This window comes from Vombatus ursinus, unplaced genomic scaffold (genome assembly GCF_900497805.2).
Source record: "Vombatus ursinus unplaced genomic scaffold, bare-nosed wombat genome assembly UNPS02014791.1, whole genome shotgun sequence".
Taxonomy (NCBI): domain Eukaryota; kingdom Metazoa; phylum Chordata; class Mammalia; order Diprotodontia; family Vombatidae; genus Vombatus; species Vombatus ursinus.
In genome coordinates this window covers 17,891,712-17,908,235 of record NW_020954569.1, presented here as the reverse complement: position 1 = coordinate 17,908,235, position 16,524 = coordinate 17,891,712, and the positions used below count along the sequence as shown (strand labels likewise).

Sequence of the window (16,524 nt, the reverse complement as noted above, 5' to 3'; positions counted from 1 at the left end):
TGACAGAGAAAGGAAAGAAGTTGGTGTCATTATTATTAGTAGTAGTAGTATTTACTGAGGTTGCTTCTAGCCACTGTTGCTTTCTTATCCAACAGATGAATTTCCTACCTTGATAAAGATGATAACACATTGAGCTAAGTCCTGGGGCTAACTGAAAGAAGAAAAGAGGAATCATATTGGATTAAATTTGCAAGTTCTCAAGAAGGGCTTCCATGATATGCTGTGAAAATTAATTTAGAATTCATTTTGTTTTTGAAATAATATTCAGATTTATCACTTTTGTTTTGGTGTAGTGGAAAGAATACATTTGGAGTCTAAGGGTTTGGGTTCGAATTGGAGCTCTCTTATTTATTGCTTAATATAATACTAGGAAAATGGCTTTATATCTCAGCCTCGGTTTGCTGGGTTATAAAATAAAGGGTTTGAAACTCGTTATCTCTGGATTTTCTTTCAATTTAATTCATCATGTGTTTAATAAAGGCCTGTCATGGACAAAGCATGGTGCTGGATGCTAGAGACAAAATTACAGCAGTTTCTGGCCTCTAGGGTCTACTTTCAAGTCTAACTCATATAAGCCTATGAAATCTGAATTTTCAAAAGTTCAAATTAGAAATTCAACAAGTAACTATCTATTTCCAGAGAAAGAACAATGGAGTTTAAATGCAGATTGAAGCATACTATTTTCACCCTTTTTTTCCTTTCCCTCGGTTTTTCCCTTTTGTTCTGATTCTTCTTTCACAACATGACTAACGTGGAAATATATTTAATATGATAGTACGATACTAATATGATAGTAATCTTTCAGATTACTTGCCATCTTGGGGATGGGGAAGGGAAGAGAGGGAGGGAGAAAAAAGTTTGGAACTCAATGTCTTATAAAAGTGAATGTTGAAAGCTTTCTTTACATGTTATTGGAAAAAAAATAAAGTGGTATTCAGAAAATTTAAAAAAAAGAAATTCAACAAATAGTTCTTAAATGTTTACTATTTTGAGAGCTCTGTGCTAGAAAATGAGGAAGAGATTAAACATAAAGAATTTATATAAGGCATAGCCTTTGATGCCTTGGGGCAGGGAGAAAGGAACAAGTATTTATTAAGGACATCCTATGTGCCAGGCACTGTGTTAATGGCTTTACAAATTTTGTCTCTCTTGATCCTCACAACAACCCTGTAAGCCTCACACAGCTCAGGATCACATAGCTCGTAAGTATTTGAAGTGATATTTGAAGTACTATGAAATGCTGTTCTTCAGCCTCTTACTCAATAACCTTTAATAAATTTTGCCTCTAGGAGAAAATTAGAACTACAATATTTAGCGCTAAAGTTTTTCATAAGTTGGCCCCATCTTATTTTCCCAGCTTTATTAAACATTATACTTCTGCATGTACTCTGTAGTCCAATAAAACTGTCCTTTTGGAGGTTCCTCATATCCATCACTCCACTTCTGATCTCTATATTTTTGTACCATCTGACCAAGATATCTGGAATGTCCTACATCCTTGCCTCAACCTCTTAGAACCCTTGATTTCCTTCAAGATTTATCTCAGTCTTCCTGACTCTGAGTCCAGTGCTCCATCTCCTACACTACCTGGTTGTCTTCCTGCAACTAATTAGTTAATAATAATATAAAAATATATTAAAAAATGCTTAATAGAGGCACAAACAAAATAGCACATGAGGTTTGGAGACAGAAAAGTTATTTACTAATTGGGAAAATTAGGAAAGGCTTCATGGAGAAGGTAATATTTAATTTGAGCTTGAAAGAACAGGTAGGAATTTAATAAGAAAAGAAGAGAGGGAAATTCCATGCGTGAGGTAGAATATACAATATGATCGAAGACACAGAAAGACCAAATATTTTATGATTTATTCTTGGTTCACCAACCACCAATCTTTTTTCTCTTCAGGTATCTCAGTAAACATTCACATATGTTATCCAAGAAATAAATGTTTGTGTGTTGTTATGGTTGCTGTTTGTTTTCCATTGTGTACATGAATCCCTTTTTACTGTCAATACAGAAAACATTCTAGCTCTTGCCTTCCAATCTTAACAAAAAATATCAGCATTTTAGGGCAAAGGAAAATGTACAAGATAAACCACAGTGCTTTGAATTCCTGAAATAATACATATTCTGAGGGACAACAGAGCATTGTCAATACAGAGAAGGACACTGAGTTATGAGGTTCTGGGTTCAAGTTCTGCCTCTCACTGAGACTGACTGGTTGACCCTGGCAAATTGCTTAAAGTCATGGTGCCTTGTTCAACTCTCTAAGACTTTGATTTGCAGATGAGGTACCTATTTGCATTAATGGAGGGTGTTTCTTCCCTAGGAGTTTAACAACTTGTCATAATTCTGACAAGGAAATAAAAAATTACTGATGTTACTTGGGCCTTGGAAATATATCATTTGACAGTGATGTCATGCTGTTATACAAGTATAACCGGTTAAATGCTAATAAAATTCTTGATGGGAGAGGCAGAGGGGAATATCTTTTAGCATTTATAAAGTGGATCATGGAATAAGAAATGGTGGCCTTGTCTGCAGGAGTCTGATGGTGATTAAGTTGAGTCTGCAAGCAATGGAGCCCATAGATAAATAATCACATAGGAAAAAATGTTCCCTGAACCTTTGTATTGCAGCTATTTTTATTATCTGCAGACAGGAAACCATACGTAGCTTTTTCCCCCTCTAAGTAACTTTGGGCAAATGATTTGCAATTCCAGTCTATCCTTTTCCTTCTCTCTACTCTGCTTTGACGGATGCCGCAGTGGTCATTATACTAGTTTACATTTCCCTAGAATATGGGTGAGATATTTCTAATAAGCAAAAGAGCTCCTCTTCCCCCAAACGACAAAGCCCACAGACTGCCCATAACTCTGCCTGAACAATATTATAATGCAAATTTTGTTCCCTCTAAAGCCACTGAGTTCCATGGTACATTTGGCATTCTCAGTCACCCTCCTCTCAAGGGAGGATTCATTTGTTCCTTCTAGCTTGATTGTTACCAATTGAGCAAGAGGAATTCCACTTTACAAGGTTAGGAATTCCCCTTAACAGTCTAATGTGAGTTGAGAACTCCCCTGGCTAGCTGACAGACCCAGAGCTATTTATCATCTGGAAATATTTCACCTTCTATTCAAGAAAGTAGAAATACATTTGAAAGAGGCGTAAAACCTCCCTTGAGGTCTGTCAAGGAAGATCTCCAAAGAACAAAGAGGCCTGGCAATCCTCGGGAGCAACTGTAAAATGATCTGCTAGGATATATTATGTGCCCTGATAGCAAAGGGAATATGCTAATCTCCCAATTTTCCCTTTCATATTTTTCTTTCCCTATGAATAGTCCTGCCACCATAACACGTGGGGAATGTTGTAAAACTGGCCCTTAAATGGCGCATAAGTGTAGGTGATCCAAATTACTGAAAGAACTGAATCACTCTTTAATTTCAGAGAATACCAAAGGACATTTCTGTAACAACAGACAGGTGACTCTCTGGCTTGCAGCTTGGGTATACAGACTCTAAGAACATATGTGTTAGAAGAAGATATTAAAACCTTTTCACTTTCACCTTCAGTGCAGTTACAATTTTGTTAGTTGCCTCTTGAAAGTTCAATCCTTAAGTAGCAATACAATATCACTTATAAATTGTGTGTATTTTCACACCATGTGGCCACCTTTTCCCCTTCACAACAGCCTCATGAGGTAAGTAGTATAAGTCTTACCATACCCATCTTAGTGATGAAGAAACTGTGCCTGAGAAATTACTTTCTCAAGCCCCAAGCTAGTAAATGCTATGACTAGAACTGAAACTCAGGTCTCCTGACTCCTAAGCTAAGGAGATCACTTCTTTTTCAAATATAATCTTCATTTCTAGTTATGATTTCGGCTGTCATTCTTATGAATGCAAAGAATTGTTTGTAATTTTAAAGAAGATGAATGTCATTCTGACTAGTAGCTGAATTATTAGAATTAATCACTGAGTTTACTAAAATATGAATTTAAAAAAAGTTAACTTACAATTACCTAATCTGAAAGGCAGTAAAGCACAGTATAGGTTTTGGAATCATAAAAACCTAGGATAAATTACAGTCTCTAACACATACTAGCTATGTCTTTAGGAGTAAAGCATTTAATATCTTGGACCCACATTGATTTCTTAGGATGATAAGCTATGGATGACTTGAAAATTATATCAATGGAGGGAATGTTTATACTCAAAATGTCTTGCACTGATGACATCACAGTTCTGAAGTAAATTAATTCATGGAATTGTATGTAAATACAATGAACCTGACTCTCAGATGGTTAGTTGGTTGTTTTCCTTCATTCTTGAAGAGGACCAAAATGACACCACTATGTTAGAGTCAAGTTACAGTGTGCCTGACTGTGGCTGATCAGACCAACACGAGCTCAGAATGCTCTACTACAGGTTGGGCACAAATAGTCCAGGTGAACATTTGGGGTGGATTTTCTAAATTTGTGCATCTCGCATTTCTTTTGAGCTACTTCAATTCTGCTTTGCTTATAGAGCCAAGCACCTTCTCTGATAAAGGCACACCATGCTGGGCCGTCCTATGCCAGTATCTCCCATGTGTCATAATCAATTCCAAAGTTCTTAAGAAAGTGACTTGAGAGTGTTTTTGTATTGCTTTTTCTGACCATCATGTGAGTGCTTGCACTGTGTGAATTCTCTGTAAAATAGTCTTTTTGGCCAATATATGTTTGGCATTAGAACAATGTGGTCGGGACACTGGAATTGTGCTCTCTGAAGTAGAGTTTGAATGTTTGGTAGTTTAGTTCAAGAAAGGATCTCAGTGTCTGGTATCTTATCCTGCCAGGTAATCTCTAGACTCTTTCTAAGACAATTCAAATGGAAGCAATTCAGTTTTCTGAAATGGCTCTGCTAGACTGTCCGGGTTTCACAGGCATAAAGCAATGAGATCAGCATAATGGCTCTATTGACCTTCAGTTTGGTAGTCAGTTTAATACTTCTTCTCTCCCACACCGGCTCTGGCAATGTGAGTCAACTTCATCATCCATGTGTCCATCCCTGGAAAGTATAGTGTCAAGACAAGTGAACTTATCCACAGCATTCAAAACCTCTCCATTTGCTGCAACCAATGGTTCCATATATAGATGGTGTGGTGCTGGCTGATGAACACCTGTGTTTTCTTGGTGTTCATTGTTAGGCCAAAATTAGTATAAGTAGCAAAGAATCAATGCGTACTTTGTTGCATCTGAACTTCAGAGACTGCACTGAGTGGACAATCATCTGCAAACCGAAAAAAAACCCTTCCACTTTGGTCTTGGCTTGTATGTAGCCTTTTCAAGTTGAAGAATTTACCATCAGTGCAGTAGCTGATCTTGAAACTGTTCATTCTCATTGAAGATGTTTGACAACATGACTGAAAACATCATGGTAAAAAGCATGGGAGCAAGCACACAGCCTTGTTTCACTCCATTGGTGACTGGGAAAGTGTGAGAGCAACATCCATTATTCAGAACCCAGTGATGAGCATGACTCTCAGATATATGCCATAGGTATGTCTAACTTAAGTGTACATGGTAACCATTTATTTTTCTAGGTAAGCCTTAGATTTTCTTTACCCCTTATAATCCTTTCCATGCTAGTTTCATTTCTCCTTTCTGTTCCTTATCCCAGAGGAAGCAGAAATCATGTGAATAGCAAGTTATATTAGTTAGTTTCCCCAAACTACTTTAATACTCTGATCCTCAGAAGAAGAAAAAAAGAACCATGTACTGGATGTAGGATAATAATAGCTAAACAAATAGGAAAAATACGAATTAACAACAGAGAGCTATAATCCTTAAAGTGCTTGTTCTGAACCACTTCACAACAGTCTTAACATGCTTGAGGGAGGAGTGATAATAAGATAACATAAATTTGTAGGCTTGTATGGGATCTACTTCAGAGATTCTCTTGGAATATCCCTCCTATCCCCCCAAATCTAAAATAAATGATAGTCATTGAGTTTGTTTAGTGACCTGAAACTAGATCTGAAGAAAGGAAGTAGCACTGAAAATGCACTGCTTTTTCACTAAGCCAATGGCCATAGTTTAGGGATAGCCGAGATGGCCAAAATTGGGTCCAGAAAACCTCCTGTTCCTATTTCTTTCTCCCATGACACCTGAAGCAGACAGACAAACATGTAAATGAAGAGAGAAGAGGGAGACATCACAGTGGAATGACAGAGTGAGTGGTGACTCTGGACCAAAAGAAGAGGAGGGATTTAATCCCAGTTGGGGTAAGTCTTCTCTTCCATGAGTGTACTTATGGCAAAAACCCAAACTAATGAACTCTACGTCCTCCATTGGAAGTAAAGTGAGTTAGCCTTACAGATTAGTTATGAGAGTAGACCACTAAAGGGTGGGAGGGATCATATAGTGAGTTGACAGGAGAATTTTTTTTAAAGTAAAGATTTCAAGAGAAAAAGTCTCAATAAAAAACAGTGTTAAAGCAGATGAATAAGCAGAGAGGATTCTTAAACCCAAAGGAATTATGAATAAATTCTCAAAGAGATAAAAAACGTTCATAACCAATACAACAATAAAAAGGAAAACTAGTGCCTGATGAAATACCCAATTCTGTGGATTCCTATGGCAACATAAAATGCCAAGAAAATCCAGAATGATTCAAAATAGAAATGGAATGTGTAAAAGAAAAAAATTAGCAACAAATATAGGTTAGAACCTCAATTAGTAGATATGAGGGGAAAAAAAGACTCGCGATGAGGAATCTCTCTAAAGTATGGTCAGCACCAAATCTGACCAATTATATTTTTGTATGACTGCGAAGCTAAAGTTTTTTTTTTTACATTTTTAAAGACAATAAATCTGTATTTTAAAATGTAAAAACAATAGCAAAAACATTCTTAGCTTAAGAGTCATTAAAAAAAAAAGACAGTTGGCTAGATTTGGCCCCTGGGCTTTAGTTTGCTGACCCCTGCCCTAAAGAAATGAAAGAGGCAGAAATAGATCTGAAACACACAAAATGCTGAAGGAAGAGAAAATTTTGACAGAAGAGAAGCAGAAGGCAAAATGTTAAAAGAACATATGCATTGAGTCCAAGTCAAAGTGCCCTTGAAGACAGGATATGCTGAGATACCTTAAGGATCATAGCTCTCTGAAAAAAAAAAAAAACCTGAATACCATTATGCAGGAAATAATACAAGAGAGTTACTTTAATATTCTGAATATACAATCAATACATCAATCAAGAAAATCCACAGATTGCAAGGAGAGTAAGGGGTTGGTGGGATGATAGAATGAACATTGTGAATTAAACTCCAAGGCACACAGTCATTAGTGGTTATGTTTAACAATTTCAATGAAAAAGAAAACAGCTTTCAAGTGGCCAGCTTTCAAATGTAAAAGAAAAGAAATTAAAATAGAGCAAGTCTATTCTATAACCAAGGGAAATCACAGAATCCAATAGTATAATCCATTCCTTATCCTATGTATTCTTTTCCTCTATCCATTTTGTGTCTCTATAGATTTTCTCCCTCTAACTTTCCAACTTTCATTAGTTTTATATTATCTATATTTGGGTGAAACTTTCTAGTTATCATCAATAAGTTTAAGTAGTGAAAAAAACAGAATTATCATGTAAGTTTTTCTTCTTTTACAAAGTATATAACAATTGTATTTAGTAGGTTACACTCAGAAATGTTTGTAAGAAATATTGATAAATTTTGAGTTTATTTACTAGTTCTATTTTTAATTATATAGATATATCTGATATACATAGGAATAGGCAAATATTGTCATTCTTCCATTAAAATCCTACAAATAAATGTTCTTTTTCTGTCTTTTTGTATTTAAATTCAAAATGAATTAAAAAAAAATTAAATCCTACTCTGATGCCCCATTGTAGAATGGACATTACTCATGGTACTTGAAGGACTTTTTAGAAGAATATAAATTCTGGTGAACTGTATCAAGATAGAAAGACTTTGAGTGACAGATTTTATTTTCTGAGGACCAACCTATCCACCTTGGAGAGGTTTATCACCAAGTTGATATCAGGGTAATGAAATTTTAAGCCACAGCAACTCATGAAGACCTAAGAGAAACAGCAATCTGGATTCATAGAAAGAGCACCCCATTAACAAAATCACAGATCCTTTAACTACTCAAGTAAATACATTTTAATTATCATCAGACATCATTATTATTGCTATTTTAATTATAGTTATGATTATGACAATTACACTGATTCCAATACTTAATTTTTTTAGAGAATAGTTCTCTTAAAGACAAGGAAAACATTAAATTTAGTGTATACTTCCCTAAGTCATCCTTTAAAATGTTTTTATGCTAAAACTAAGAATCCTTAGGACTAGTGTTGTCAAATTCAAATGCAAACAGATGCCTGTGGGCTTCATATTAACTTAGAAAAATGCTTGGCCTGCAGCACGAGTCTGGCATCTCAAGCTACAACCATCATGTGTTTCTATCACTTTTCAACTTAAAAATCTTCAGTGGCTCCCTATCGTTTACTAGTTTAAGTACAATTTCCATTTCCTAGCATTCAACAGACTTACAATGGGATGCTACCCGTTTAGCCAACATCAAAGACCATGGTCACATAGTGCAAAATAAAATGACAACTAAAAAATATCCAACAATCAAATGAGTTCCTATGAGACATTTTAAAGACAAGCCAATTCCATGATTGGATTTCATATTCTGACTAAAGGGCTTCCAGCTACAATAGTAATTTCTCTTTTTCCATTCACAGTGTTTGATAATGAACCATTAAGATGTATAAATGAATTTATTCAGCTTTACTAAGACCATTTGACTGGTGAGCAAATTTTTTTTTTCATTTAATTATAGATTAATTTCTTCTTCCTTTCTTTCAGGGTGATTTTAAAAACTTCTTTAGTTTTAGTAGAAATCACAGTAGCAAAGAATTGCCCTTTCTCAGATTTAGAAGAGCACATCAGCCAGTTCAACCAAACACCCCAAATGAATTCCAGTCATTAACAGCAGGACATTTGTCCTTATAATCCATTGGTCTTTTCTTGAAGACTTCTAATGAGGGAAATTCACTACATCCCAAGACAACTCACTCAACTTTTGAATAGTTCTAATCATTAAAAGTTATTTCTTATAGCAAGTCTAAATTTGCCTCTTCATTTTCCATATACTTCTAGTAGTTTTGCCCTCTGGGGACAAATGAAACAAACCTAATCTCCCTTACAAGTGGTAACCTTTTCAGTACTTGAAGATGACTATCATGCCTCTTCTTTAATGTTTTCTTAGCCAAGCTAATCATACCAATTTTCTTAAAACTATCATCAAAGAAGCATAGATTCAATATCCTTCCCTTCACTGTCCTGGTTGATTTCCTATAGAAAAGTTCTAGACAAAAATGTTTTGTTTTGTTTGGGGTGGGGGTGGGGTTGCTGCCACTATTGACTCATTGAACTTGTGATCCACTGAACGGGTAATAATGTCTTTCCTAGCTAGTACTTGTGAAGTTGATTTCTTGAAGTGAAATGTAAGATTTTATATTTAACTCCATTAAACTTCACCTTTCTAAGATTAGCCCAATATTCTAGCTGGCCAAGCACTTTTGGGATCTGGACCATGTCATTCAGCATGCTATTACCCATCTTATCCATACTATCTTAATGAAATTTTCAAATTTGAAAAGAGAGCTATTTATTCCTTCATTCAAATCATTGATCAACATGAAACAAATTACAGGGTCAAACATAGCTCCTTGGATAAACAGGAGAAGGCTTTCCAAGTTAACATTAATAAATATTCTTTCAATCCAATCATTCAACCAAATATGAATATGTCATCTACATGTATGTGATATAGCACATGCATCTTCATCTTTTCCACAATAATAGTATATTATTATATACTATTATATATTAGTATGTTATTATATACTATTATATATTAGTATATTATACTATACTATATATACTATATTATACTATTATATATAATAGTATATTATATACTATTATATATAATAGTATATTATATACTATTATATACTATATATAATAAATAATGAGATAATTTATCAAAAATTTTGCTAAAATTTAGGCTAACCATACTTATACTATCCCCAAATCCATTTTAATGATCTTGAAAAAAGGCAAATGTGTTAGTCTGTCATGTCATACTCTTGAAGAAGTCATAGTATTTCTTTATGATTACCACTTCTTTTTTCTAAATGTTCACATTTATTTCTTTAGAAATATATTTCTAAATTTTCTCAGGAATCAAAGTCAAGCTTGCTGTCCTATAGTTTTCAGATTCTATTTTCTTTCTTTCTCTTTTTTAATTTGGTATTTATCTTTCTCCCATCTACTAGGGAGAAATATACTTCCCCTCCTCATAATTCTAGCCCCTATCCAATGTTTTTCTGTCTATACAATTAGACCCTTCAGAGATTTCAAATATATTTTAAATATATTACCCCTTCCTGTACTTCACAGTCTTCCAAAGATCACAGACAATGGCTTAGCAAATAACTTCTGCATGTTATTTCAGTATCCAACTGTAACATCCATATTTCTTTAAGGCCTTATTCTTACAATGTAGTTAATGTTGAAAAAGGCAAGTGTTTTTATTGCCTCTGTTATCAGTGAGCATTCTGATACCTATTAAGTGTAGAAAAATAACTTTGTCTTGCTACACACTACTAAAATATGTGTATAAAAAAGCCATTAGGTGGGTTTTAGAAAGAAAATGATCTGTGATGTGAATTTGAGTACTTGAATCTCTTTTCAAAAATGTGGAGGGAGGCTTGTTTATGTGAAGACAGTTTAATGTAATAAAGAGGCAGAGGATAATTTTTAAAAATTATATCTAGAAAAAAATGAGCGTGAAATCATGGTTTTGAGGGCACCAAAGAGTTGGACTGTCTCATTGGAGACTTTGGAGATGAGGTGTGATGGGTACTTTCCCTAATATTCATATATACATATATATATATATATATATATATATTTCATGACTAAAGAGGATGAAACTAAGAAAATAAGAACTGATACATCTTGGAGACTACAATATAATTTTTAAGAGGCAGCTAATGGATGGAGGGAGTGAGAGGAAAAAAATAGGATAAAGGGAAGTATTTTGCCTATGGAACAAGCATTCTAGAGAAAACTGTGGAAGGGCTGAGTGGTGTTTGGCTGAACCTTGGAGTAGGAAGGTTGAAAGGGATGGGAATAATGAATAATGAATCAGGGGTGGGGGGTGGGGAAAAAGGTTTGGATGATTACCTGTGTGGGTTTTGAATCACTGGGATGTGAAGGTTTTGACCAGATGTGAGAAAGTTCACCATTAAGTGAAGGGCAACACTCCTCTTTCCAAAGGAAGTTAGAGACTGATCTAAGGCCAGTGCAATATGAGATAGGAAGTGCACTGTCAGATGGTCAGATGGAAGGCCTCACTTCACTATTTCTCTTCCCTCTAAAGGTTAGAGACTACATAAGGAAAGGTTGTGGCAAGAGATCAAAGGCCTGAGGTCAAAGGGAAATTTTCTCTTCTTTGCACATGAAGTTTTCTGCATCCTAGTTGGGAGATTGGGTTAGCATTAGTAGGTGGAAGTTACCATGTTTTGGCAAAGATGGAAGTCCTTGCCTTGAGGCAAATGGAAGACTCCTGGCCAGACTCTGTGTTGCCTTCTTTCAGTGGACACAAGGCTCCCAGTATGCAATAGAAGGTACAAGGCACATGTTCAGGGGAAAGTTTGTCTCCTCCTCTCATCTTAGAAGACTGGCTTGTCTGGACAACCTGGAGATAGTCAGTTTGTTGGGCTTGGCAGTTTTCTAAGTTAAAAACAACCTGCTGTTTATATTAAGAAATATCACTCTAAACATACCTTTAAGGGTTATGACTAAATGGGAAAAAAAAAAACTTATAAACATGATGTATGAGTTGGAAAGAGAAGAGGACTTCTCTAACTGAAGTGTAGTCAGCAGTTAAGGAGTAAACGATGAAGCAGTTTTGTGTGATACAGATGTTCCAGAATGGACAAATTATGTTAAAGCCCACAGTTGAGAGTTGTAAGTTACCCTAAGCTTTTCTCTTTCATGGCAGGGAAACCTACCTTATTACTATAAATCCCCGCCATGTTACCATAAATATGTGCCCATTCTTTACTCTAGCTATTGAATGATTTTATATGTGTATTGTGATTTTTTTAAATTATCTATACCTTTGCCCTAATGTTAGTATCCATATTATGTCTATTGCCTTATTAAGCAAATGGTTATGTTTAAGATCTAAAAGTGTCATAATTATAAATGTCAATTTATATAGATAGAAAACACATTGGATAGAGTCTTGAGAGTTGGAGTGGTGAGTAGAAGAAATATATTTCTCCTCAATAGGATAAGCTCTAGGATCCTGAGAGAGTTCTAATGTATTTCTGTGGTAATAGTCTTATCTCTGGGAACTTAGACCTACTATTATGAGAGCATCTTGGAGCAAGAAATCTAAACCCAGAGAAATTCTACTTGTGTGCGTGGGGGGTGGATGGGGTGGGTGATGATGGGTGGAGAAGCATTTATATCACACAACGTAACTAGAACCAACCTGCAGCACATATATGACATTACTTTGTGGGGGCATGGGAAAAGACCACACGCATATATCACTGTCATGTTACACAAGGAAATAGAACATCAGGCCCAGCCAATATCCAAGTCAGTTAAATACTCTCTCATTATCTCTTTACTTGTCTTGGGTATTGACTCATTATTTTTTTTTCTCTCCAACCTTCGTAGTCCAAAGGTTATTCTCCTTGGCAGAGAAAACAGAAGCAAAAAGATAATTCAGCAGATTTTCTTTTTCTCTATCATCAATTAACATTATCCCACCCACTCCAAGCATTGACCTATCATTTTTTAACCTCTTTCCCCCCAATTTAGGTTAAAAGCACTTTCCCCCCTCCCTTAATTTTCCTCATTCGTCTCAGCTCTTTCTGAGGGATAGCATTTTTAACACTATTCTTAAAATACTTTACCACACCTTTGTATTCACTCTTTATTGCCTTCTTTTGCGTTCATCTTCTGTATGTACTCATAGGTATAGGGACAGAATTTAAGATTTCATTGGTTTATAGAACTGCTACATGAGGAAACTCTCTCTACAATGTATGAGCATGCCATCTCAGAAACCTAGAGTTGTTGTTAGTAAATGAACTGGATCTCCCTATTTCAACCAGACCAAAAAATGAAGGAGACATTCCTGAGTCAATCCCACTCTAATTAGTACATGAGTCTTGATCTGTTTATTTCTAATCTGGGCCAATTTACCCATCCTCAGGAAATCTGGTGACCACCCTACTCCTGGAGGATTACTATATTAATGCCAAATTTAGTGTGGATATCTTATTGTCTTAGCACATTGTAGCTCAAACTCTCAAGCTCAAGAGAGCTGCCAGTCTCAACATTTGCAGAAGAGATTACAGGTATGGGCCACCACACCTGACTGCTGCCTCGAGTCTAAAAGAGTTTCATTAAGCATTGAAAAGTAATTTGTCCACAGCTGCATAAGCACTGTATGTATCAGATAAGGAACTTGAATCTAGGATTTTGTCTCCTTTAAGCTTTTAGGTGTCATATCTTTTGTCATTTTTTAAATGAATTGTATCTTCTTTCTATGGTTATATAGATTTGGGGGCATATTTAGAAATTTTAGCCCCCTCACTTGAGAAGTGCCTCAAGACTTTACCTGCTCATTCTGACCCAGTTTCAGCAGTTCATTTTAATCGTGATGGATCCTTGATAGTGTCAAGTAGTTATGATGGTCTCTGCCGAATCTGGGATACAGCATCAGGTCAATGTTTAAAAACACTTATTGATGATGATAATCCTCCTGTGTCTTTTGTGAAATTCTCTCCAAATGGTAAATACATTCTTGCTGCAACTCTGGACAACGCTCTTAAGCTATGGGACTACAGCAAAGGGAAGTGCCTGAAGACATACACTGGTCACAAGAATGAGAAATACTGCATTTTCGCTAATTTTTCGGTCACTGGTGGAAAGTGGATTGTGTCTGGGTCAGAAGATAACCTGGTTTACATTTGGAACCTTCAGACAAAAGAGATCGTACAGAAATTACAAGGCCATACAGATATTGTGATTTCAACAGCTTGTCACCCTATAGAAAACATCATTGCATCAGCCGCATTAGAAAATGACAAAACAATTAAACTCTGGAAGAGTGACTGTTAAGCCCTTTCGATGTCATGTTAGAGACTGTATCAAGAAGTAGGTCCTATGAGGCAAGAAACTAAGATATTTGAGAATAGTTTCTTGGCCTAAAGGGAAATCCCCTTTTTTCTTCCCTGGAATGGGTAGCCTGGTGAGAAGAGGCAGCATCTGCCTTATTTGACAAATGGATCTTTTTCTTATTTTTTTGTTTTAAGGGGAAAAAATTTGCTTGTATTACTAGAAGGTCCCAAAAGACTTTGGTGATGCTTCTTGCCAACTCTCCTGATGCTGTCAAAGGAAGAGTTTCAATCTATATTGTGTTATAAATCGAGTCAGCAAAAACCTGAATTTTTAATTTTTTATTACAAAAGGATAAATTTCATTTCATCATGAATTTTTCCTCAACTAAATGTTCTGTAATTTTTTAAAAGATATCACTTACCCACTTCTAACTCTGTGACCAAATTAATGACATTATTAGACCAATTAGAAATTATTAGACCAAAAAATTAGACAACTTGTGATATATCTATTAAACATACATATCAAGAGGTAAAACTATACAGAAGATTAAAAGATATTTCGCCACAAGGTCAGTGAAACTGGGGGATAGAAAGCCAAAAACTTACATGGTTGTATTTGGTCACAGAGTTAGAAGTGGGTAAGTGATATCTTTTAAAAAATTACAGAACATTTAGTTGAGGAAAAATTCATGATGAAATGAAATTTATCCTTTTGTAATAAAAAATTAAAAATTCAGGTTTTTGCTGACTCGATTTATAACACAATATAGATTGAAACTCTTCCTTTGACAGCATCAGGAGAGTTGGCAAGAAGCATCACCAAAGTCTTTTGGGACCTTCTAGTAATACAAGCAAATTTTTTCCCCTTAAAACAAAAAAATAAGAAAAAGATCCATTTGTCAAATAAGGCAGATGCTGCCTCTTCTCACCAGGCTACCCATTCCAGGGAAGAAAAAAGGGGATTTCCCTTTAGGCCAAGAAACTATTCTCAAATATCTTAGTTTCTTGCCTCATAGGACCTACTTCTTGATACAGTCTCTAACATGACATCGAAAGGGCTTAACAGTCACTCTTCCAGAGTTTAATTGTTTTGTCATTTTCTAATGCGGCTGATGCAATGATGTTTTCTATAGGGTGACAAGCTGTTGAAATCACAATATCTGTATGGCCTTGTAATTTCTGTACGATCTCTTTTGTCTGAAGGTTCCAAATGTAAACCAGGTTATCTTCTGACCCAGACACAATCCACTTTCCACCAGTGACCGAAAAATTAAGTTGAGTTAATATCACTGATATGTGCCTATTAATGAAGACTAGTTTTCAAAAACAGATGCATCCTGTTACTTTAGATGACAGTGAGTGGCCCAGTGTGGCAATTATCATACCTAATTGTTTCTATAAAAATAACAAAAACCCTATACCCATGTCCAAAATATATGTATAATTCATTCTCCAATGGGGTTTTTAATGTAGCTGAAAGCATAAATAAGATAGGGTTAGGAAGGACTACATATTAGCCATATGTGTTATGGAAAGCAAAGAAATTTTCTAGGACTTATTTATTCATTTTATTTTGAAAATCCAAGATTATTTAAAAAGAGTATACATTTTTCCATGTGATCATTAGTCCTTCACTTAAAATAATTCAAATTTACTTGTGTTTATTTGATTTTTTTTCTTTTAGATAAATCTTCTTACATGTTATCTAATATCATAATTCCTAGAAGGATATCAGATTGGTTATAGCTAGAATTTTTTTTCTTGCTCAGAAAATTGGCATATCAGACTAGGCAAAGAAAGTAAAAGCCGTGAGAGCTATTTTATATGGACTAATGGACTTATCACTATGCTATGTGCACAGACCTGGGCTACTATGTAGAAGTGAACTATTTGGGTCACAACATTATGGTCTTAATAATTATTTCATTAGTTTCCACATAGATACACATTTCCTAAAAAGAAGCATCTTTACTAAAATAATTTTGTTTCCCTAAGTTGTCTATGGTACAAAACTTATCTAACTGATAAATGGACTTTATCATTATGATATAGTAGATTGCACCCTCACTTGCAAATTATTTTATCAATATCATAATAAAATTCTACCCATTATTTCCTTGGTAAATTTAGTATAATTGAAAGATCTGAAAAGATTCAATGTTGGTACTGGCAAGACTGCTTTTAAAGTACACATTTTACTTTAGAAACATATAAATAAAATATCAACCTAGATGAAAACATGGCATCATTCAGGAATCAATATCAGATTTACTTGCCACCACAATA

General features: G+C 35.1%; 1 protein-coding gene and 1 pseudogene across 2 annotated transcripts in view; one reads left to right on the top strand and one right to left on the bottom strand.

Moving 5' to 3' along the window:
- The window catches only part of CDH12 (cadherin 12), a 390,052-nt gene that overhangs the window by 309,941 nt on the left and 63,587 nt on the right, over positions 1-16,524 (bottom strand). The gene's annotated exons all lie outside the window — the stretch shown is intronic.
- On the top strand, positions 6,749-14,576 carry LOC114048052 (annotated as a pseudogene).